Here is a 22810-nt window from a genome sequence, read left to right on the forward strand (position 1 = left end):
AGGGAACTTTCCCCAATTCACTTTTATCAGAATCTGAGCAAAGGTATTGGGCCTGGGGGGTGGGGGAAGGACAGAGAATGTCTAAAGCTGGGGGCTTGTCCATTTAAGGTGCTCAATTTGGGATCATTCTGTGCAGGGTGTTTGCTGATCTTGTGCCGTCTTCACAAAGCAATCCTGCAGAAGCATGGGAGGAACGAGGGAGCCGGAGTGTTTCCTGGAACGGGGCATGTGTTAATATCTGATAGCAACAGTCCTAGATTACTCGGTCACTGAGAGGAATACCAAACGGCCCTGAGCGGCGAAGTTGCAGAGAGTGAAACAGGCAATAGAGGGTTAAATATTGACCATTGTTTGTCTCGCTCTCTGACACAGTCCCGCAGTGTGGGATTAATAATGTGTCTGTCTCTGGTACAATATCAGTATAAGACCACATCTTCTGTCTCTCCACTGGGAGCTTTCTGGAAATAAACTGAACTTCACAGTTTAGTCTGGAACTGATACTCTCTCTCCCTCTCACTGTCCTCCTCACTCTGTCTCTCCCTCTAACCATTTGCTCTGTCTCTCTTCATTCTCTGTTGCACTTTCTAAGAAGGTGGGATGCTGTTACTGAGCGTGAGATTGGCACATTGACAGGAAGTCTAATACCGACACTCTCACTCTCACTCGCTTTTCTCTCTCTCATGTTGTACATGAAGGAGGGATATTTTAATTAATGTCCTGTGGATACACTGTTAGAAACTGTAAGACTGATGCTGTGTCTCTGTCTGGTACTGGTGACTGGAACTGTGTGAGTGTGGGATCCATTTGCATCTGTCAATTTCTGGTAATATGTTTGGGTGTGGGATTAATTATGTATCTGTCAGTCTCTGGTATCTTGTGTGAGTGTGGGATACATTCAATATCTCTCTGTCTCTTGTACTGTGTGCGAGTGTGGAATAAATTCTGTGTCTGTGAGTCTCTGGTACAGTGTGTGAGTGTGGTATAAATTCTGTATCTGTGAGTCTCTGGTACTGTGTGTGAGTGTGGTATAAATTCTGTGTCTGTGAGTCTCTGGTACTCTGTGTGATTGTGTAGTTCAGGCTGTAATAATCGAATTGACATGATGCCTTTAATCTGTTACTGTTTAAGATTTTTGGAGTGGTATGTACTGTGTAGCATTGTCAGTACTAATGGAATTGATACTATATCTTTCAATATGTTTATGTATGAGATTTTTGGACTGGTATGTAATGTGTATTTGTAATGTCATAGAGGGGGTGCAACGGAGATTCACCAGACTGGTTCCTGGTTTGGGGGACAGATTGAGTATAATAGGCCTAAATTCCCCAGACTTTAGAAGAATGAGAGGTGATCTCATTGAAACATACACAATTCTTATCAGACTTCACAGGGTAGATGCAAGGAGGAGGTTTACCCTGGCTGGGGAGTCTAGAACGAGAGGTCCCAGTCCCAGAATAAGTGGTCGGACATTTAGTACTGAGATGAGGATAAACTTCTTCACTCAGAGGGTGATGAATCTTTGGAATTCTGAATCCCAGAGGGCTGTGGTGGCTCAGTCGTTGAGTGTATTCAAGACAGAAATCGATAGATTTTTGAATATTAGGAGTATAAAGGGATATGGGGATAATGCAGAAAAATGGAGATGAGTCAGAGTATCATCCATGATGTCACTGAATGGCGGAGCAGACTCGAAGAGCCAAATGCCCAATCCTGCTCCTGTTTTGTATATTTCTTATGTTCTTATCAGTCTGCACTCTGGGTTACTTCATTGCATTGGATTCTGTAACTTTCAACCAGTCTGTCGTATTGGATATTTATTTTGTAGCTCAGGCTGCACTCTTGTGAGATTGACACAGAGCCTTTCAACCTGATAGTGGGTGTGATTATGGGCTGGGATTGATGTATCTACCTGTCAGCAGTACTGAGTTGTGGTGAAATGGAAACAACCTCGGTCTCTCCTGATCTGTTTGACTGCTGGATTGAAAATGTGTCACTGTAAACTGTGAGCAGTGGTGGACTGACCACTGCTGCTGTCTGTGACTGTGGAACTGATAACCTGTCCGTGTCTCTGCACTCTGGGAGTGATAACATACCTACTGTGTGTGAGATGGAGCTGGCTGCACTGTTCCTCATGCCTCAGGTGGAGGGAGCTTCACATTTAATCCGGTTACTTCAAATACTTGCCTGTAGGGAAAAAAGTATTTCTTATAAATCAAGAACAGATGAGGTAAAAAATAAAAAGGTGATAGAAACATAGAAGATAGGAGCAGAGGTAGGCCATTCGGCCCCTCGAGCCTGTTCCGCCATTCAATGAGTTAATGGCTGATCATCCAAACTCAGTACCCTGTCTCTGCCTTCTCCCCATATCCCTTGATCACTTTAGCCTTAAGAAATATATCTAACTCCTTCTTGAATATACTTAATGAATTGGCCTCAACTGCCTTCTGTGGTAGAGTATTCCACAGGTTCACCACTCTCTGGGTCAATTTATAATCTCTCTGCTAACAATCATTATGAACATTCGCAGAGGAAAGCCAGCGATACAAACAGTGTCAGTGTCTGACTCCACTGCAGTACTGCAGCAATCAGCTTCTGCACACCAAGTGTGTTTTCCAATTTTACAGCAATTCAGTGCCACAAACCAACCGCTGCACTGCTCCGTGAATGGGACTACCCGATGGAGCAGGGATATTTACACAGGGCAGATTGGGCAGAAGCATGGCAGATGCAGTATAATGTGGATAAATGCGAGGTTATCCACTTTAGTGACAAATACAGGAAGGCAGATTATTATCTGAATGGCAATAGATTGGGAGAAGGGGAAGTGCAATGAGACCTGGGTGTCCTTGTGCATCAGTCGCTGAAAGTAAGCATGCAGGTGCAGCAGGTGGTTAAGAAGGCAAATGGTACGTTGGACTTCGTAGCGAGAGGGTTTGAGTACAGGAACAAGGATGTCTTGCTGCAGTTGTACAGGGCCTTGGTGAGACCACACCTTGAGTATTGTGTGCAGTTTTGGTCGCCTTATCTGAGGAAGGATGCTCTTGCCATGGAGAGAGTGCAGCAAAGATTCACCAGACTGATACCTGGGATGGCAGGAATAAAGTATGAGGAGAGATTGGGTCGATTGGGCTTATACTCGCTGGAATTTAGAAGGGAGGGGATCTCATTAAAATTTATAAAATTCTAACAGGACTAGACACACTAGATGCAGGAAGGATATTCCCGATGGCCGGGGAGTCAAGAACCAGGTTTCACAGTCTAAGGATAAGGGGTAAGCCATTTAGGACAGAGATGAGGAGGAATTTCTTCACCCAGAGAGTGGTGAACCTGTGGAATTTTTTTTACCACAGAAGGCAGTGGAGGCCAATTCATTAAATATATTCAAGAAGGAGTTAGAAATATTTCTTAAGGCTAAAGGGGTCAAGGGATATGGGGAGAAGGCAGGGTCAGGTTACTGAATTTGGATGATCAGCCATGATCTCGTTGAATGGCGGAACAGGCTCGAGGGGCCGAATGGCCTACTCCAGCTCCTATCTTCTATGTTTCGATGTTTCCATGCTAAATCCCTCTCCCATGGGACTAACCATTCAAACAAAAACAAACAGCCCCTGTTTAAAACGTGTCTTTCACACTTCTCACCTGGTGCCTGCAATAGATGCTCTTTGTATCAATCCTTACTGTCCGGCTCTGCTTCCACTGCTCACTGTCCAATGACAAGAAACACGGCGAGTCTGGAACTAAACCGGGAACATTCACTCCTGGTTTGCCGAGAGAAAGCAACAATGATTGTAAATAGCAGATCCTTCCCATTCTGTCCCCCTTACCCTGGACACACGCTGGCCACACACAGCCCGAGAACGGCCTCTCCCTTCCCTCACTCACTCCTTGCTCTGAGACCAGTTCTTGTTCCACTCCGGCTCTTACAAACAGATGCCGACTCCCCCTGAACTGTCCCCGGACTCAATGCCGATCTCTGAGTCCATCTGCGGACACGCTGCCAAAGTGATGTGCTGCTGTAAGGAGGCTGCTGTTTGCTGCCTTCCTCCGGGGCCCTGATGTCTACATTCCGGGCCATCTTCTTCCGCTCACTGAGTGAATGGCGAACAGAGGCAGAGCTGGGGGAGGGGACCCGCATGCGCTCTACTGCTCACTGGAAATTGATTGAGGGGGCGGGGCTAAACAGCGCAAGCGCAACTCCCTGCATTAATTGAGCACAAAAATCAAAGGGAACTTTCCCCAACTCACTTTTATCAGAATCTGAGCAAATGAACTGGGCCTGGGGGAAAAAGGACAGAGAATGTTTAAAGCTGGAGGCTTGCCCCTTTAAGATGCTCAATTTGGGATCATTCCGTGCAGGCTGTTTGTTCTTCATGATCGCGTCTTCACAAAGCAATCCTGCAGAAACTATTGAGGAACGAAGGATTCGGAGTGTTTGCTGAGACCGTGCAGGAGTTAATATCTGACAGGAACAGCACCAGATTAATTTAATCGGAGAGAATCACTCGGTTACTGAGAGTAACACCGAACGACCCTGAGCTGCGAGATTGTAAGAGAGTACAACAGGGAAGAGAGGGTTAAATATGGGACATTGTTCCTCTCACTCTCTGATATTGTCCCGCAGTGTGGGGTTAATAATGTGTCTGTCTCTGGTACAATATCATAGAAGCCTAGAATCATAGAATGTTTCCAGCACAGAAGAAGTCCATTCGGCCCGTCGAGCCCGTGCCAGCAAGGGCCCTTCAGTTTGTCCCAAACCCCCGCCCTTTCCCCGGAGCCCTGAAAATGTATTTCCTTCAGGTGTTTATCCAATTCCCTTTTCAAAGCCATGATTGAATCTGCCACCATCATCCTTTCAGGCAGTGCATTCCAGATCATAACCGCTCACTGCATCAAAAACTGTGTCTTCAGTGCACCTCTGGTTCATTTATCAATCACCTTCAATCTGTGTCCTCTGCTTCCCCACCCTTCCACCAATGGGAACAGCTTCTCTCTGTCTACTCTGTCCAGGCACTTTTTGATTTTGAACTCCTCGATCAAATCTCCCAACATTCTCTGCTCGAAGGAGAACAACCCCAGCTTCGCCAGACTCTCCCCGGAACTGAGGTCCCTCATCCGTGGAACCATTCCTGTGAATCTTGTAACTCTCAGTGAGAGGTGAGTCTGCATCCTCTGCCTCCCCAGTGGGATCTTTCTGGATTCACGGGACTGGAGAGCTCAGCCTGGAACTGATAGGCTGTATGTTTTTCTCACCGCCCTGCCTCGCTCTGGCCTGTCTCTCGCTCAGCCCAATCTCTCTCTCTCTCACTGTCTCTCTCACTCTCTCGCTATCCGCTCTCTCTTGTACTGTTTGTCAGAGCGGGATACAGTTGAACCTGATATGGAAGCACTGTTGCAAGTGCAAGCCTGACATTGTGTCTGTTTCTCTCTCTCTCTCTGGTGCTGCCCCTGAATCTGGGGAACAGAGCGCCGGCCTCAGAGTGTTTAACACTGACTGAGCTGGGAAACTGCAACAAACCCCGAGAATCGGCAGCACAGGCCGAGCGGAGAGGAAAACCTGTCCTGTGAACTGTAAATCTGGGAACAGATTGTGCTGTGAATGAGCAGAGTGAACATTGTGTCAGCGAGAGTGTGTTAAAGGGGCGGGTGGGTTAGACTAATGTCACTGTGTTTGTGTGTCCGCTCTCATCGCCGGAATTCAGAGACCCTCTTGTGTAAAATTCAAAGATTTCCCTGTCATAGGATCGCCCTGCCCCCCTGCTCAGCCCTGAAGTGGGAATTAAACGTGAAGCTTTATTGGATTTCAAATTTCAGTCAAAAAACAGCGAACATGTGCGCGATCGGGTGAGAGAGCGCGATCAGTGCAGCAATGAAACGGCTTTAAATCGAAATTGCTGCCTTTAATTCTGATGAAACTTTCTCGACAGCAAACATCCCGGTCTTCGAGAGAAACAGAGGCTAGCCTGGGAATGTGGAGTGCCCGAGTTTAATTGGAATCGGAGAGTTAATGAGGAGAGAGAAACACGGAGAGGCTGGAGGGGCCGGGAGCTGACAGCAGGATGTCTCCGCCCCGTCCGCTCGCTGCCTTTAAGTTGCTCTGTGCCGCCGCCTCTCGTTTCATTTCTGACCCAGCTCTGACTGTCAGAGAGATTTTCTACAGAGCCGCCGACATGACTGAGACTGCAGCCGCCGAAACGGCTCCTCCTGCCGCCGCCGCTCAAACCAAGTCTCCGAGCAAGAAGAAGAAGGCGGCTCCCCGCTCCAAGCCAGCCGGTCCCACGTTGGGCGAACAGATCCTCGAGGTTGTGGCGAGTGGCAGCGATCGCAAGGGGATGTCGCTGGTCGCGATAAAGAAGGCTCTGGCTGCCAACGGCGTCGATGTGCTGAAGTTAAGTTCCCAGATCAGGTTAAATATCAAGAGGAAAGTGGAAAACGGCTCCCTGGAGCAGACCAAGGGCACGGGCGCCTCGGGTTCCTTCAGGCTCGCTAAGAAGGAATCCCAGCCGAAAGAGGGAAAGAAGGTGAAGAAACCGGCAACCAAGAAATCTCCAGTCAAGAAACCGGCAGCCAAGAAATCTCCAGCCAAGAAACCAGCAGCCAAGAAATCTCCAGCCAAGAAACCAGCAGCCAAGAAATCTCCAGCCAAGAAATCTCCAGCCAAGAAACCAGCAGCCAAGAAAACGAGCACCAAGAAGGCAGCAACGTCACAAAAGACAGCGAAAGCGGCGGCTGGGAAGAAGGCGGCGGTGAAGAAGCCCAAGAGCCCCAAGAAGGCCACAGGCGGAAAGGTGAAGGCAGCCAAGAAGGTGGAAAAACCCAAGGCCAAGCCCAAATCAGCAAAGTCTCCCAAAGCAGCGAGCAAAAGAAAGTAAAAAGGACAACTTGTAAACATCTGAACCCAAAGGCTCTTTTCAGAGCCACCACATCATTCCAAAAAGAGCTGATCGCGGAATCAGATGATCCATGTCCCGGGGCTGGGCTCAGATTCCAGATTGAAATCATTTCAAATGAACCCCGGCTCCCTGGTGACTCGCTGACATTCGCTGCACCCACCCCTCCCCCACAGAGAGAATGGGATGTCCGGGCCGGGCCTCACTCTAACTGGGGGGTGTTCGGCTCCAGTCTCAGTTCAGGGTCATTTTCAGTTCACAGGTTCAGGGTGAGAGTCTCTGTGAGACGGTGACACTGGGGATACCCCGCGCCACAATTCAAACCCCAACACATGAGATTCTCCAAATCAGCTGGAATAAGGTGTTTGTAAACTGCTGAACCCGTCTGTGTGGGGAAGTGTGCGGAGATGGAATAAGGTCAGAGATTGACATGGAAGGAGACGGGTCGACTTGTGATTGAAGGGACTGTATATAGGCGGGAATATTACTGATTGTTAATTGTAACCGGAACTTATTTAAAAGATTCTGGTTTCAGGAAACCCTTGAATATGAAGTCCGAGTCTGTAAAGGTTTGTGCGGAGCGCTGTGTTTCTGTTCTACTGTCGATAAACGGTTTGAAATTGGCGGTTACAGAAAGCTGGAGGTGGAGCTGGAAGATCAGAGGCCGCTCTCTGCTCTGTCTGTCACTCTTGAAACTGTCTCCTCCCCTCCCGCTCTCTCTGTTTAATCTCTCACTCTGTCTCCTCCCCTCCCTGCCTTTCTCAGTCAGGTCTAACCCGACCTTACTTCTGATTGGGGGTCCCCTTCACAGTCCCATTTCTTCACCAATCACAGAACCACAATCACACATTAGAAAGTAAGCACATCTGGTTGAAATTGTCGACCAGGCGAAATGTTTGATTTTTTCCTTTTGAAAAAGCCCGCCAATTCCAGTGCCGGAAAGAAGCGAATTAATCTAAAGTCTAGTTTCAATGGAATGATTTTAAAATTTCCGTCATTTTGTTCTGTTATTTTGCGTTCACCGTCAGTAATTCCTGGCGCTGTTCTACGAACAGGTTTAATTTGTCAGCCTCTTATCTGTAACCGGCGCCAATAAGTCTCCATTCAGCAATCTAAAATGTGCGGAGTATCAGATCGCTGACTGTACAGTTACCCAATGACAGATTATTGGCCAAGGCCTTCTCACAGGCTCCACGGGGACAGAGAGAAGCGACTGAATTCTGATCCTCTCCCCTGAAAGCGGCGGCTAACGTCACAATGGGACGGGCGGAGGGAAATTCTGAATGGGCTGGAGAGGAGAGGGAGAGGAATCGAGTGGAAGAGCGGGAGATTGGCGCGGGTCCCTTTCCCCGCTCCTGTCAGCATCAACAGCCCAGAGTGCGGGCAATGGGAAGGGCCCTAAAGCACCAAGCCCAGGAAGGAACATTTAAAACCTTCAATGATTCTGGCAATGATCCTTTCAATATGTGCAGAATAAAAACGATTTGTCTCAAAACGGTTATTTTCTGCACTAAATTTGGCGGACTTTTTGAAATGGCCGTTTAATCACAGCTCAGCCAATCGGGGCGTGAGTTTCCAGCGTTTCATTGATTGGTCAGAGTTGGGTTTGAAGTGGGAGGGCGCCGGTTTCCAGCCAATCAGTGCTCGGGGCGGTCCCTCACTGAGTATAACAAGGCGGACACATTGCAGATTCCGCATTAACAGTCCGCGTGTTCCAGATTGTGGTGAGATCGGTTCAGAAAATGGCCAGGACCAAACAGACAGCGCGCAAATCGACCGGAGGGAAAGCTCCTCGCAAACAGTTGGCGACCAAAGCGGCCCGGAAGAGCGCTCCAGCCACGGGCGGAGTGAAGAAACCCCATCGCTACAGACCCGGCACTGTGGCTCTGAGGGAGATCCGCCGCTACCAGAAATCCACCGAGCTGCTGATCCGCAAACTGCCCTTCCAGCGCCTGGTGCGGGAGATCGCTCAGGACTTCAAGACCGACCTGCGCTTCCAGAGCTCGGCCGTCATGGCCCTGCAGGAGGCCAGCGAGGCTTACCTGGTGGGGCTCTTTGAGGACACCAACCTGTGCGCCATCCACGCCAAGCGAGTCACCATCATGCCCAAAGACATCCAGCTGGCCCGCCGCATCCGCGGGGAGCGCGCCTAAACTCACCCTGCCCGGCCCCGGACTTTAGCACCAAACACAACAACGGCTCTTTTAAGAGCCACCAAATCAGCAAAGGAAAGAGCTCCGATCAGCGCAAGAGAAACTGGACTGTGCACACACCGTGCAGGTGTTGTACTGTTACCTTAACTGGGCATCTATAAACTTCGGCATTGTATATCTGACGGTGCGTTTATGTTCTAGGTTGAAATGTGAGTGAGCTGCCCGGTAGACTAATGAACTTGCCCAGTGTGAGTCGGAAAATATAAGTGGGGGTTCTGATAGTAAATTGATCCAACTCGACATACCAGATAGATCCGAGAGAGAACGAGGTGCCTCAAGTCTGAATCTAACCTTTAAAACCAGCGGACAGGTGGGAACTTCAATTACTATTTGGAATATTTAAAAATTAACCAGAGCTGTAATTCTGGTTTGATCCTGTCTGCCAATTAAAAGGGGAAATGTTTGTATGCTTCCGGATGTATATATTTATCCCTATGGGATTATTATCCCAATAAGGAACGGTAAGCCCAACAACCGCGCTCTCACTTTATACTCGGTTCTAAACATCGGTTCATATTCGGCTCTCCCAACAACGTGTTCATTGAGTGACGGTCTCACGTTACGGTTCCGTGTGTATTGTTTTTCGCTGAAGCCAGACCTTCTCCATATTGAATCACTGATCTGAATATTGGCTAACAGCAAGCCCGCTGCAGTGTTTGTGGATCCAGATTCCTACATGTTCGACAATTTACTGAAAATGGCTAAAAATTAAGCAACCCTTTCACAACTGAAGTCGATGGCTCTGAAAAGAGCCTTTAGGTTATTGGAGTTAATCTTGTACGCTTTACTTGCTCTTGGAGCTGGCAGTGCTGGTTTTCTTGGGCACCAGCACCGCCTGGATATTAGGCAGCACCCCGCCCTGAGCGATGGTCACCTTTCCCAGCAGCTTGTTGAGCTCCTCGTCGTTGCGGATGGCCAGCTGCAGGTGTCTGGGGATGATGCGGGTCTTCTTGTTGTCGCGGGCCGCGTTGCCGGCCAGCTCCAGGATTTCAGCGGTCAGATACTCGAGCACAGCAGCCATGTAGACCGGGGCTCCGGCACCCACACGCTCAGCGTAGTTGCCCTTTCGGAGGAGCCTGTGAACCCGGCCCACAGGGAACTGCAGTCCGGCCCGGGATGAGCGAGACTTAGCCTTGGCCCGAGCTTTACCGCCGGTTTTTCCTCTTTCAGACATTTCCACAATTCAATCGTTCAGAGAAAGAATGAAAGTCTCCGCCCACATCTGCCCCTCTTATACCTTCTGGAGGAATGAAGACAGCCTACTTGTGATTGGTCGCTCTGTGGTGAATTTCATTGGTGTTTTCCGGTGACCAATCACAGTCTGTTTTTCCCGCCAATGAAAAGTGTGTGGAAATAACTACCTCAACAGTCAGTCCGCCAACCATTTTTTAAGTTCAAAAAGCCCGCCAATATTTTCCTAAACCAGCGAATTAATTGAATAAATTCACTTTTAGCCAAAGATTTCCGGACAGTTTTTTATTCCTTTTGTCTTATTCCATCTCTCCCTTGCAAATTCTAGGCTGTTACAATCAGGATTAATTTCGGGTTCTATTTCAAATGTATCGGGCGGGCCTCAATTTGCATTGATTCTGTAACGGGACACATTCCAGCTCAATCTGTGTAAAAGTGAGGATTCACAGATTATCGATCGATCCTTTGCACAGGCGCTGCTGCGGGAGTGAAACCAGATCTGGGAGTCCTGCTGTGAGAAGAGAAGAGGGACAGAGTGTTCAAACTGACCGCGTTCTGGTCTCAAAGAAACCCCATTCTGGGTTGTTAGACTGCAGGAATTCTCGGGTTAATAAAACGATTGACTCCCAATTGGCATTTTAAAAAATGCAAATATTTTTAGAGATTGAGGTGAATGAAATCCGAGTCTCATCTCAAAAACAAGCTTTTAATTCGTCGGAAGGAGCTGCAAGTGAACGGGTCTGAGAACAAAGGGAAAGAGCGATCAGGGACTGTGTTTGTAGTTTACTGAGCGGGAAATACAACGGCGACACTAAGGTCGATCCGGTCAGTGAAACTGCTTATCTGAAAATTCAAAACTAAATTGACAGCTGGAACTTCAAACGTTCTCAAACACACTTGTTCAGGAAATAATTACAGTAAATTGATTCTAAAGGGAGATGCGATGTGTAGATCTTTCAGAGAGGTTGTGGGTGGCTCTTAAAAGAGCCGTTGTGTTTGGAGTTTCTTCTTTCAGGACAGCGTGGAGTTTTACTTGGAGCTGGTGTATTTGGTCACCGCCTTTGTCCCTTCCGACACGGCGTGCTTGGCCAGCTCCCCGGGCAGCAGCAGGCGCACGGCGGTCTGGATCTCCCGGGAGCTGATGGTGTGCCGCTTGTTGTAATGGGTCAGGCGGGAAGCCTCACCCGCGATGCGCTCGAAAATATCGTTCACAAACGAGTTCATGATGCTCATGGCTTTGGAGGAGATGCCGGTGTCGGGGTGAACCTGCTTCATCACTTTGTAGATGTAGATGGAGTAACTCTCCCTCCTCGACTTTCTGCGCTTCTTGCCGCCCTTCGGTGCCGCTTTCTTCACGATTTTTTTGGCGCCTTTCTTGGCAGCTGATTTCTTCTCATCAACCATTTTCTCTTTCAAGTAGCAAAGCTATAAGGAAACGCTGCTATCAGCTCGCCTGATATAGGCAGCCGCACGGTCCGTCCCACAGAGCTATGCTAATGAGGGATGAGTGGAGGCAACGATTCTGATTGGTTTATTGGCAGTATGGTCAATATCCTTTGTTCTTTAACTCTCCGATTGGCCTCATTACACATCCAATCAGATTTAGCGCTCACCACAATCTCACATTCTTGAATGCTGTCATGAATTACAACCCACCCTTATTTATACTCTGTTCTTTATTTATTTCTAATCTGCTCTCAATAAAATGGTCACTGACAGCCTGTCTTACGAGGATTGTTCATTAATATATTGCCTATATATATAGATATATATATTCAATAATCTGAACAGCAAACTCACTGCTGTGTATGTCGATCTAGATTTATAAATGTTGAAAAGACATTGACCGTTCTATGACCGAAATTGCCTGAAGGTCACTTCTAATCAGGACATTTCCAGCTTAACAACTGTAGGGATTTAATATTAAAACACAGCTGGGATAATTGTGATCAACAGGTCAGTTTCTGCAGACAGTAAGCAACCCTTTCACAGATACAATGGGTGGCTCTGAAACGAGCCTTTATGTTATTAGATTAAATCTTTTCCCCTTTACTTGCTCTTGCTGGGCCCAGCCCTGAATTTCTTTGGCAGAAGCACCGCCTGGAAACTAGGCAGTTCAGCAATGATCTTAGTGAATGGTGCAGCAAACTCGATGGCCTTATGGCATGCTCCTGTCAGTCTCTGGTATGTGAGCATTGTTTTTTTCTTCAGTTTCTGATTTGGGTTTTATTACACACCCTGACAGCATCTGGGATCTAAGTGTCTGTTTCACTCTATATCGGTCAGTTTCTGGCATGTGAATGTGGGAATTACTCTGTACCTGTCAGTTTCTGGTATGTTATTTTGGCTTTATTCTGTACTTGTCAGTTTCTGGTATGTCATTGTGATTTTATTCTGTACTTGCCGGTTTCTGATATGTAAGTGTGGGTTTCCCTCTGTTCCTGACATTTTCTGTAAGTTAGTGTGGTTTTTATTCAGTATCTGCTAGTTTCTGGGATGTGAGTATGGATTTTACCCTGCATCTGTCAGTCTCAGGTTTGTGAGTGTATGTTTTCTTCTCTATCTGTCCGTCTCTGGGATGTGAGTTTGGGTTTTACTCTGTATCTGTCTGTCTCTGGGATGTAAGTGCATGTTTCACTCAGAATCTGTCAGTTTCTGTAATGTGATTGTGTATTTTCCTCAGTATCTGTCTGTTTCTGGGATGTGAGTGTGGGTTCCACTTGTTTTTGTCAGTCTCTGGAATGTGAGTGTGGGTTTTATGCTGTATCTGTTAGATTAATTGTATGTGAGTGTGTATTTTACTCAGTATCTGTCTGTTTCTTGAATGTGAGTGTGGGTTTTACGCTGTATCTGTTAGATTAATGTATGTGAGTGTGTATTTTATTCAGCATCTGTCTGTTTCTGGGATGTGAGTGTGGGTTTTACGCTGTATCTGTTAGATTATTGTAAGTGAGTGTGTATTTTATTCAGCATCTGTCTGTTTCTGGAATGTGAGTGTGGGTTTTACGCTGTATCTGTTAGATTATTGTAAGTGAGTGTGTATTTTATTCAGCATCTGTCTGTTTCTGGGATGTGAGTGTGGGTTTTGCTATGATTATGTTAGTCTCTATACAAATGTTCTGGCTAATCTGGATGTCTGGGGAACCCACGCAGGCTGCTCACCGGCTCTTCAGTGGAAGAAACCATGCATGTGCCAAAACTTGAATGGGCCGCACACCCAGTTTAAGGGGCTGCACACCCAAAATAATAGAGGGAACATTGTTCTGTACCTGTCAGTTTGTTGTATTTGAATGGGGTTTTCTTATACATCTGGCAATCTCTGGAACGTGTGTGTGGGTTTTATGCTATAACTGTCAGTTTATCTTATATGGGTGTGTGCTTATTTGGTACCTATCAATTTCTGGGTTGGGAGTGTGGAGTTTAGTTTCTATCTGTCAGTTTGTGGTATGAGTGTGGGTTTAACTCTGCATTTGTCAGTTTCTGGGTTCTGAGTGTGGGTTTGACTCTGCATCTGTAATTTTCTGGGGAGTGAGTGTGGGTTTGAATCGACATCTCTCAGTCTCTGGTATGTGAATGTGTGTTTTATTCTGCACCTCTCTCTCTCTTTTATGGGAGTGTTGATTTTGTTCTGCATCAGTCTGTCTCTCGTATGTTAGTCTGGGTTTTACACTGTATCTGTTAGTCTCCGGTATGTGAGTGTGGGTTTTACTCTGTATTTGTTAGTCTCGGGTATGTGATTGTAGGTTTAACTCTGTATCTGTTAGTCTCTGGTAAGTGAGTGTGGATTTTACTCTGTATCTGTTAGTCTCTGGTATGTGAGTGTGTGTTTTACTCTGCATCTGTTAGTCTCTGGTAAGTGAGTGTGGTTTTACTCTGCATCTGTTAGTCTCTGGTATGTGAGTTGGGTTTTACTCTGTATCTGTTAGTCTCTGATATGTGAGTGTTGGTTTTATTCTATAGCAAGTGTTCCCTTTAAGCAGTAGGTCCTGTACAGCAGATCCTACGATGTTCTAATGGCAACAACTGCACATACATGTTAATCTGAATGGGTCATGCAGCCCCCACAATAAATAATCTCTGGGAATTGAGTGTGGGTTTTACTCTGTATCTGTCTGTCTCTGGGATTTAAGTGTGGATTTCACACTGTATCAGTCAATCTCTGGGAGGTGAGTGTGATATTTACTCTCTATCTGTATGTCTCTGGTATGTAACTGTGGGCTTTATTCTGTACCTTTCAATTTATTCGATGTGTGTGTGGCTTTCTCTCTGTCCCTGACAGTCTCTGGTGTGTGAGTGCGGGTTTCATTGTGTGTTGTTCTGTCTCTGGTAGCTGAGTGTGGGTTTTATTCTGTATTAATCTGACATTCAGATTAACATGCATGTGTGTGTGTGTGTGTGTGTTTTACTTTATAGGATTGAAAATATGTAATTTTTTTTGAAGGTGAAAGCCGAGTAAAAGTTCGTATTCAGAGGGATTTGTGTGTCCTTCTACATGAATCACAGAAAGTAAACAGCAATCAATTGGGAATTAAATTTTATATTTGCCCTTATTGCAAGTGGTTGGAGTATAAGTGTATGGTAGTGTTGGTTCAATTTTATAGGTCTGGGATGAGCAGAAATTTATTCCCTCGGAGGGTTATAAATCTTCTCATATCTAACCCAGAGGTCTGCGGATGCTCAGTCGGTGGGTATATTCAAGATGTTTGGGCACTTAGCATATCAACGGAATAAATTTCTGCTAATTACATCTGGGGTTCTCTCTAACTGTCAATCCCTGGTGTCTGAGTGTATGTTTACTCTGTGTCTGTCAGTCTTTGGTTTGTGAATGTGGTTTCTACTCTATACCCGTCATTTTCTGGTATATTAGTATAGTTTTATCTGTACCAGACATATTTATGATACGTGAGTATTCGTTTTACTTTCTAAGTTCATTTGAATTTCGAGCAGGGGCTGGCCATTATGCCCCCCGAGCCTGCTCTGATATTCAATAAGATCATGGCTGACCTTCGAACTCAACTCGGATTTCCTGTCCTTTCCCGATCTCTCTTAATTCCTCCGCAGTACAAGAATCTATATCAGCCTTAAACATAATCAACGACTGGGCATCCACAGCTCTTTGGGGCAGCAAATTCCAAATATTCGCAACCCGCTGAGTGAAGAAATTCCTCCTTATCTGAGTCTTAAAAGGCCAGCCATTTTTCCGGAGCCTTTGCCCCAAAGTTCTAGATTCTCCTGTGAGGGGAAACAATCTCTGAAATGTGAGTGTGAGTCTTACTCTTTACCTGCCAGTTTCTGCTAAATTGTGGGTGGCTTTTCATTGTACCTGTCAGTTTCTGGTATGGAAGAGAGCTTTTCACCCTGTACCTGTCAATTACTCGTAATTGCGTATGGGCTTTACTCTGTATCTGCCAGTTTCTGTCGTGCAAGTGTTTGTTTTGTTCTGTATCTGTCAATCTCTGATACATGACCTTCCCCTGCAGTATCTTTAGCACTGTTTGTGACCTGAAATCTTCTCTCTTTTTTCATCCCCATTTTTAATGTTGTTTTAAAATTCCTTTTTATTTCTATGGGAGACGCATGGAATTCCATGGAAGATCAAAGTATTTTGTCAGTTGCAATGGATATTTCTTTTTCTCTTAAAATCCTACTGCAACGTTCCATAAGTCAGTTCTGACCTGCGAGGGGTATTAAAAGTATCTCGGCTGCGATGGCAGGGAATCGAACCCAGGTCAACTGCTTAGAAGGCATCTATGTTCACCACTATACCACCATCGCTCACATCTTAATTAATATATTTACAGACTTCTTTGGCCCCTAAGTGTGCCAAGTGAGAGACACAGCAATCATTTAAATCAGAACATCAGCACTACGCTGAGGCACTTTCCCTCCAATTAAAAATGTCCACTGTGAATTGTAATATCGCTAGGATTGAGCCCTCACCCCATTTATTATTTTAAAATCTTTTATTGGTTAAAAAATAATAATCCACATTGCTGAAAGGCATTAAACTGCGATAGGGAGACCTAAACTGTATCAAACATATCAAAGTTTGCAGGTGATACTAAGATGGGAGGGAAAGTAGTGGGTGAGGAGGACATAAAAAACCTGCAAGGGGACATCGACAGGCTAAGTAAGTGGGCAGAGATTTGGCAGATGGAATACAATACTGGAAAGTGTGAGGTTATGCACTTTGGCAGGAAAAATCGCAGAGCAAGTTATTATCTTAATGGCTAGAAACTGGAAAGTACTGAAGTACAAAGGGATCTGGGGGTCCTGGTGCACGAAACGCAAAAGGTTAGTCTGCAGGTGCAGCAAGTGATTAAGAAGGTCAATGGAATGTTGGCTTTCATTGCTAGGGGGATAGAATATAAAAATAGGGAGGTATTGCTTCAGTTGTACAAGGTATTGGTGAGACCGCACCTGGAATACTGCGTACAGTTTTGGTGTCCATACTTAAGAAAGGACATACTTGCTCTCGAGTCAGTACAAAGAAGGTTCACTCGGTTAATCCCGGGGATGAGGGGATGGACATATGAGGAGAGGTTGAGTAGATTGGGACTCTACACATTGGAGTTCAGAAGAATAAGAGGCGATCTTATTGAAACATATAAGATTGTGAAGGGGTTAGATCGGGTGGATGCGGGGAAGATGTTCCCGATGATGGGTGAAACTAGAACTAGGGGGCATAGTCTTAGAATAAGGGGCTGCTCTTTCAAAACTGAGATGAGGAGGAACTACTTCACTCAGAGGGTGGTAGGTCCATGAAATATGCTGCCCCAAAAAGCTGTAGAAGCTACATCATTACATAAATTTAAAACAGAAATAGACAGTTTCCTAGAAGTAAAGGGAATTAAGGGTTACGGGGAGCGGGCAGGAATTTGGACATGAGTCTAGGTTCAGATCGGTCATGGCCCTGTGGGCAGCGGAGCGGGCCCAGGGGCCGTGTAGCCTGATCCTGCTCCTATTTCGTGTGTCTAATTCTGTTAGATTCAGGAGATGGTTCTGTGATAGTGGATTGGCAGTTAGGCTCAGTTCAGCCATGATCTTATTGAATGGCGGAGCAGGCTCGAGGGGCCGATTGGCCTACTCCTGCTCCTATTTCTTATGTTCTTATGTATCAACAGGAGCCTGGTTGCGATGTCGCGAATTCAAACCCCAATCAACTCGCTCGAAAGAGCAGCTACAATCACCACTCTCCAACCATCGCTCTAATTTTAAAATGGAATCCTCTGTCTTTACAGATCGGACGCAATGGATCTTTGGAGCTTTAGTCAGGACGAGTAAAAGACTTTGCAATCATTTCAATCTGAACATAAACAAGGTGTTCAGATTATTGCGCTCCAATTCAAAATAGTTACTGATGAATGGTTATCTTGTTGCACTCCTAGCTGGCGGCCAGGAGATGGCACCAAACTCTAATAGTTTGGAGTGTGCGGATTGTGTCCACACATCCAGACCGCTGTGAGTCTGGTGCTGCCCGGGGAGCTGGCCAGCACGGCGTGTCAGAAGGGACAATGCCGGTGGCCATTGCAAATAAATTTCACAACGCCCTGAGAAAGCATTAAGCAAAGCAACGGCTCTTTTAAGAGGAAACCACACCATTAATTTCGTCGAATTATCCATTCGGGATATTGTCCTTTTAATGAATCAGAGAAAGGTACAGCACATTTGTTTGTGGCTTTACTCTGCCACTGTCATTTACTGCTATGTGAGTGTGGGTTTAACTCTGTACCTGTCTGTATCTGGAATGTGAGTGTGTGATTTAATCTGTACCTGTTGTTTTCTGGTAAGTGAGTGAACATTTTTCTTCGTATCTGTCAGTGTCTTGATGTGAGAGTGTGTGTTTCAGTCTACATGTCCACCTCTGGTATGGAAGTGTGTTTTTTATTTTGTACCTGTTATTTTCTTGCATGGAAGAGAGGCTTTACTCTGTACTTCTCAAGCTCTGGTATGTGTGCGTGGGTTATACCCTCGATTTCTGATTCTCTGTTATGTGACAGTTCATTTAATCTAAGTCAGCCAGTGTCTGATATAATACTGTGGGTTTTACTCTACTTGTCAGTTTCTGTTACGTGAGTGTGGCTTTTCTGCTGTAACGCTCAGGTACTGATATGTGAGTGTGGGTGTTTCTCTGTACCTGTCAGTGTCTAGTATGTGAGTCCAGGCTTTATTCTGTACCTCTTGATTTCTGATATGAGAGTGTGTGGTTTACTCTTTATCATTCACTCTCTGGCATGTGAATGTAAGTTTAATTTTGCATCTGTCTGCCTCTGGTATGTGAGTTTGGGTTTTACTCTTTGTGTCAGTTTCTGATATGTGAGAGTGGCTTTTACTCTGCACCCGTCAATATCTTGTATGTGAATGTGGATGTTGCTTTGTACCTTTCAGTGTCTAATGTGTGAGTGTCTGTTTCACTCTGCCTGTAAGTTTGTGACATCGTAGTGTGGTTATCACACTGTAACTCTCAAATTCTGAAATTAGAGTTTGAGTTTAACTATCTTTATTTCACTCTATGGTGTGTGAGTGTGGGTTTTCCTCTGCATCTCTCGGTCTCTTGTATGTGAACTTGGCTTTTACTCAAAACCATCAAATTTGTGAATTTATTCCATATCAGTCAGTTTCTGATTTATCAGAGTGGGGTTTCCTATCTTCCTGTCAATGTCTGCTATGGAAGAGAAGGTTTACTCATAATCTGTCAGTTTCTCGATTATGAATGCGGGTTTTGAGTCTGTATCTATCAGTCTCTGATGTGTGATATTCACCCAGTATCTATCAGGCTCTGATATGTGAGTTTTACTCTGTATCCATCGGTCTCTGGTATGTGAGTATACGCCTTGCACTGTATCTGTCAGTTTCTGTTATGGAAGTCTGGTTATATTCTATACCTGTCTTGTTCTGATATATGAGAGTGGGTCTTACTCTATACCTGTCAGTTTCTGCTCAGAGATTGGGTTTTCCATTGTACCTGTCAGTTTCTGGTATGGAAGAAAGGATATTACATTGTACCTCTCAATTACCGCTAAGTGAGTATGGACTTAACTATGTATCTTTCAGTTTCTGTTATGGATGTGTGTGTTTTATTGTGTACCTGTCAATTTCTGATATGTATGTGTGGGATGTCTTCAGCTCATGTTATTATTTGTTATTAATCAATAATTTACAGTTAAATGTAGGGGACCTGATTAAGAAGTTTACAGATGATACAAAAATGGCCGTATGGTTGACAGTGAGGAAGATAGCTGTAGATTGCAAGAAGATATCAGTAGACTTTCAGCTGGGCAGAAATGTGGCAATTTGAATTCAATTCTGAGAAATGTGAGATAATGCATTTGGGGAGGGCTAACAATGCGAGGGAATGTACAATAAATGGTAGGATGCTCGGAAGTGCAGAGGGACTGAGGGACCTTTGAGTGCATGTCCACAGATCCCTGAAGGTAACAGGACAGGTAGATAAGGTGGTTAAGATGGCAAAAAGGAAAGTTCCCTTTATTAGTTGAGGCTTAGAATATAAGAGCAGGAAGGTTCTGCTGGAAGTGCATAAAATACTAATTCGGCCACAGTTAGAGTGCTGTGCACAGTTCTGGTCACCAGGTTACAGGAAGGATGTGATGCACTAGAGAGGGTACAGAGGAGATTAACGAGCATGTTGCCAGGACTGGAGAATTTTATATATGAGGATAGATTGGATAGTCTGGGGTTGTATTCTATGGAACAGAGGAGCCTGAGGGGACTTGTGGAGAATTGTTTTCATCCTGTGGTTGGTCGGGGTCTGGAACACACTGCCTGAAAGGTTGGTGGAGGAAGGGAACCTCATCATTTTAAAAAGTACTTGGGTACGTACTTGAAGTTCTGTAACCTGCAAGAATAATGAGCTAGAGCTAGAAAGTGGGATTTGGCGGGATAGCTATTTTAAGGCCGAAAGGCCTCCTTCTGTGCCGTAAATTTCTATGATTCTATGATCTGGTATGAAAGAGTGGGTTTTATTCTGAATCTGTTAGTATCTGGTATGTGAGTGTTGGCTTAATTCTTCAGCTATGGATGCGAGTATGGATTTTACTCTGTGTGGTAAACCACTTTTATCGTTACACTATAGTTATCACTATCACCGTTATCACTGTTGTATCACGATACGAGGTCGCCTCTTGTCGCGCTGTTATACCTGGGCTGACCACCTCCGACTCCGCCCATGGCTCCACCTACCTGCCCAGGTATAAAGGTAGTCGACTGGCTGGTATTCCTCCTTGTTGGACCCGATCACCCACGAGGGTGGGCTCTGTTATTTAGTCAATAAAAACCTTTAGTTACGTTCCTAACTCGTCGCTTTTTATTGGACGAATTGATAGGTATATCAATTTTATTGACTAAATTTTAAAGATGTCTACTACTGACCAGCCAGGAGCCCTCCCAGAAGCACAGCCACAGCAGCTTTCAGACACCGGGCTACACCAGCCACACCAGCCGGCTTGGCTGCAAGCCCTCAAACCACCGTACCTGGATCTAAACCCACAGGCAGCAAACTCAGCCCTCAACTTCAAACACTGGCTGGACTGCTTCGAATCCTACCTGGAAGAATCCGGCGCCCCGCAGAGATCCAAACTAAGACTTCTGAACGCCCAAGCGAGCCCGAGAGTATACGCACTCATCCAGGATACGACTACATACGAGGCCGCTATCAACCTACTGAAACAGCAGTACCGCAGCCCGGTAAATTACATGTACACCAGGCACCTCCTAAGATCCCGCCCGCAACAGCCAGGAGAGTCTGTAGCTGAATTTTTACGGGCGCTAAGAGCACTCGGCAGGAACTGTGACTTTAAAGCGGTGACGGCTGTTGAAAATACGGAAGATAATATCCGCGATGCCTTTGTGAAAGGCCTACGGTCTGACTACTCACGGCAAAGACTGCTTGAAGCTAAAGACCTCGACCTGGACAAAGCTGAAGCCCTCGCTCTCTCCCTGGAGGTGGCCCATCAGGACCAGGAGGCGTTTTCCAGGTACTGCTCGCGACCCTGGGACTCGGGCCCGACCCCTACCGCAATACCCTTCGCAGCGCCGCCCCCGGGACCTACCTCAGCGTCGGCGTCCCGGACCCGACCGGGCCCGCCACCCCCGGTACCGGCTCCGACATCGGGCACCCGCGATCGGGCCGCCGGCTGCTTCTTTTGCGGCCAGGAGAAGCACCCGAGGTCGCGCTGCCCAGCCAGGAACTCTACCTGCTCAACCTGCAGGAAGAAAGGCCACTTCTCTAAGGCCTGCAGGAGCGGATCTTCAGAGGCCAGCAGTGCCTCATGCGAACTGTGGGGGCGGCCATCTTCTTTCACGGCAACTGAGGCCAGTATCCCCACACGTGAGTCATGGGGGCGGCCATCTTTGATCAAGGCAACCGACCCCAATAGTGCCTCATGTGAGTTATGGGGGCAGCCATCTTCTCCGCCATTTTGTCCTACCTCGTGGGAGACGCCATTTTACCCACCACGCCCGACTGCCACCGGGCCCCCGGACCCGACGACCGCCTCGCCCGCAGACGACAACGACTCGCTTACCTACACACTAGCCTCCGTCACTCTGGATCAAGCCCGCCCACACCACCTGTCCAAGTCGATGATGGACATCAAAGTAAACGGCCACGCCACGACCTGCCTGTTCGACAGCGGAAGCACGGAGAGCTTCATCCACCCAGACACGGTGAGCCACTACTCCCTCCCTGTCCTGCCAACGCGCAACCGAATCTCGATGGCATCGAGGTCCCACGCCACGGACATTAGCGGCTACTGTGCTGTGACCTTGTCGGTTAAGGGTACAGAGTATAAAAACTTTAAACTCCTCGTCCTCCCCCAGCTCTGCGCTGCCGTCCTACTAGGGCTGGACTTCCAATCCCACCTCCAAAGTGTAACCCTAGCATACGGTGGAACCCTCCCCCCACTCACAGTCGACAACCAGCGAAGGTTAAACCGCCCACCGCGTAACACCTGCAGCCTATCCACCCTCAAGGTGCCGCCACCTTCCCTGTTCGCTAACCTCACCCCCGACTGCAAACCCGTCGCTACCAAGAGCAGGCGGTACAGCGCTGGGGACAGAGCTTTCATTAGCTCTGAGGTGCAGCGTCTCCTGAAGGAGGGCATCATCGAGGGGAGCAACAGCCCCTGGCGTGCCCAGGTCGTGGTCGTTAAGACCGGCGATAAAAATCGCCTGGTCATCGACTACAGCCAGACCATAAACAGATACACCCAGCTGGACGCATACCCCCTTCCCCGCATATCTGACATGGTCAATCAGATTGCACAATACCGCGTATTCTCGACCATCGACCTTAAGTCGGCCTACCACCAACTCCCTATCCACCCCGAGGACCACCAGTACACTGCCTTCGAGGCGAATGGGCGCCTATACCACTTCCTTAGGGTCCCCTTCGGTGTCACCAACGGGGTCTCGGTCTTCCAAAGGGAGATGGACCGGATGGTTGACCAGAACGGACTGCAGGCCACATTCCCCTACCTAGATAACGTCACCAACTGCGGC

At 46.7% G+C, this 22810-nt stretch overlaps 1 pseudogene; it reads right to left on the reverse strand.

The window, feature by feature from the left end:
- Window positions 1-11010: 11010 nt before the first annotated feature.
- On the reverse strand, window positions 11011-15399 carry LOC147088183 (histone H2B pseudogene; annotated as a pseudogene).
- Window positions 15400-22810: the final 7411 nt, after the last annotated feature.

Source organism: Somniosus microcephalus, unplaced genomic scaffold, assembly GCF_052327205.1.
Source record: "Somniosus microcephalus isolate GS21.2 unplaced genomic scaffold, FLI_Smic_1.0 unresolved_chr5, whole genome shotgun sequence".
Classification (NCBI taxonomy): Eukaryota; Metazoa; Chordata; class Chondrichthyes; order Squaliformes; family Somniosidae; genus Somniosus; species Somniosus microcephalus.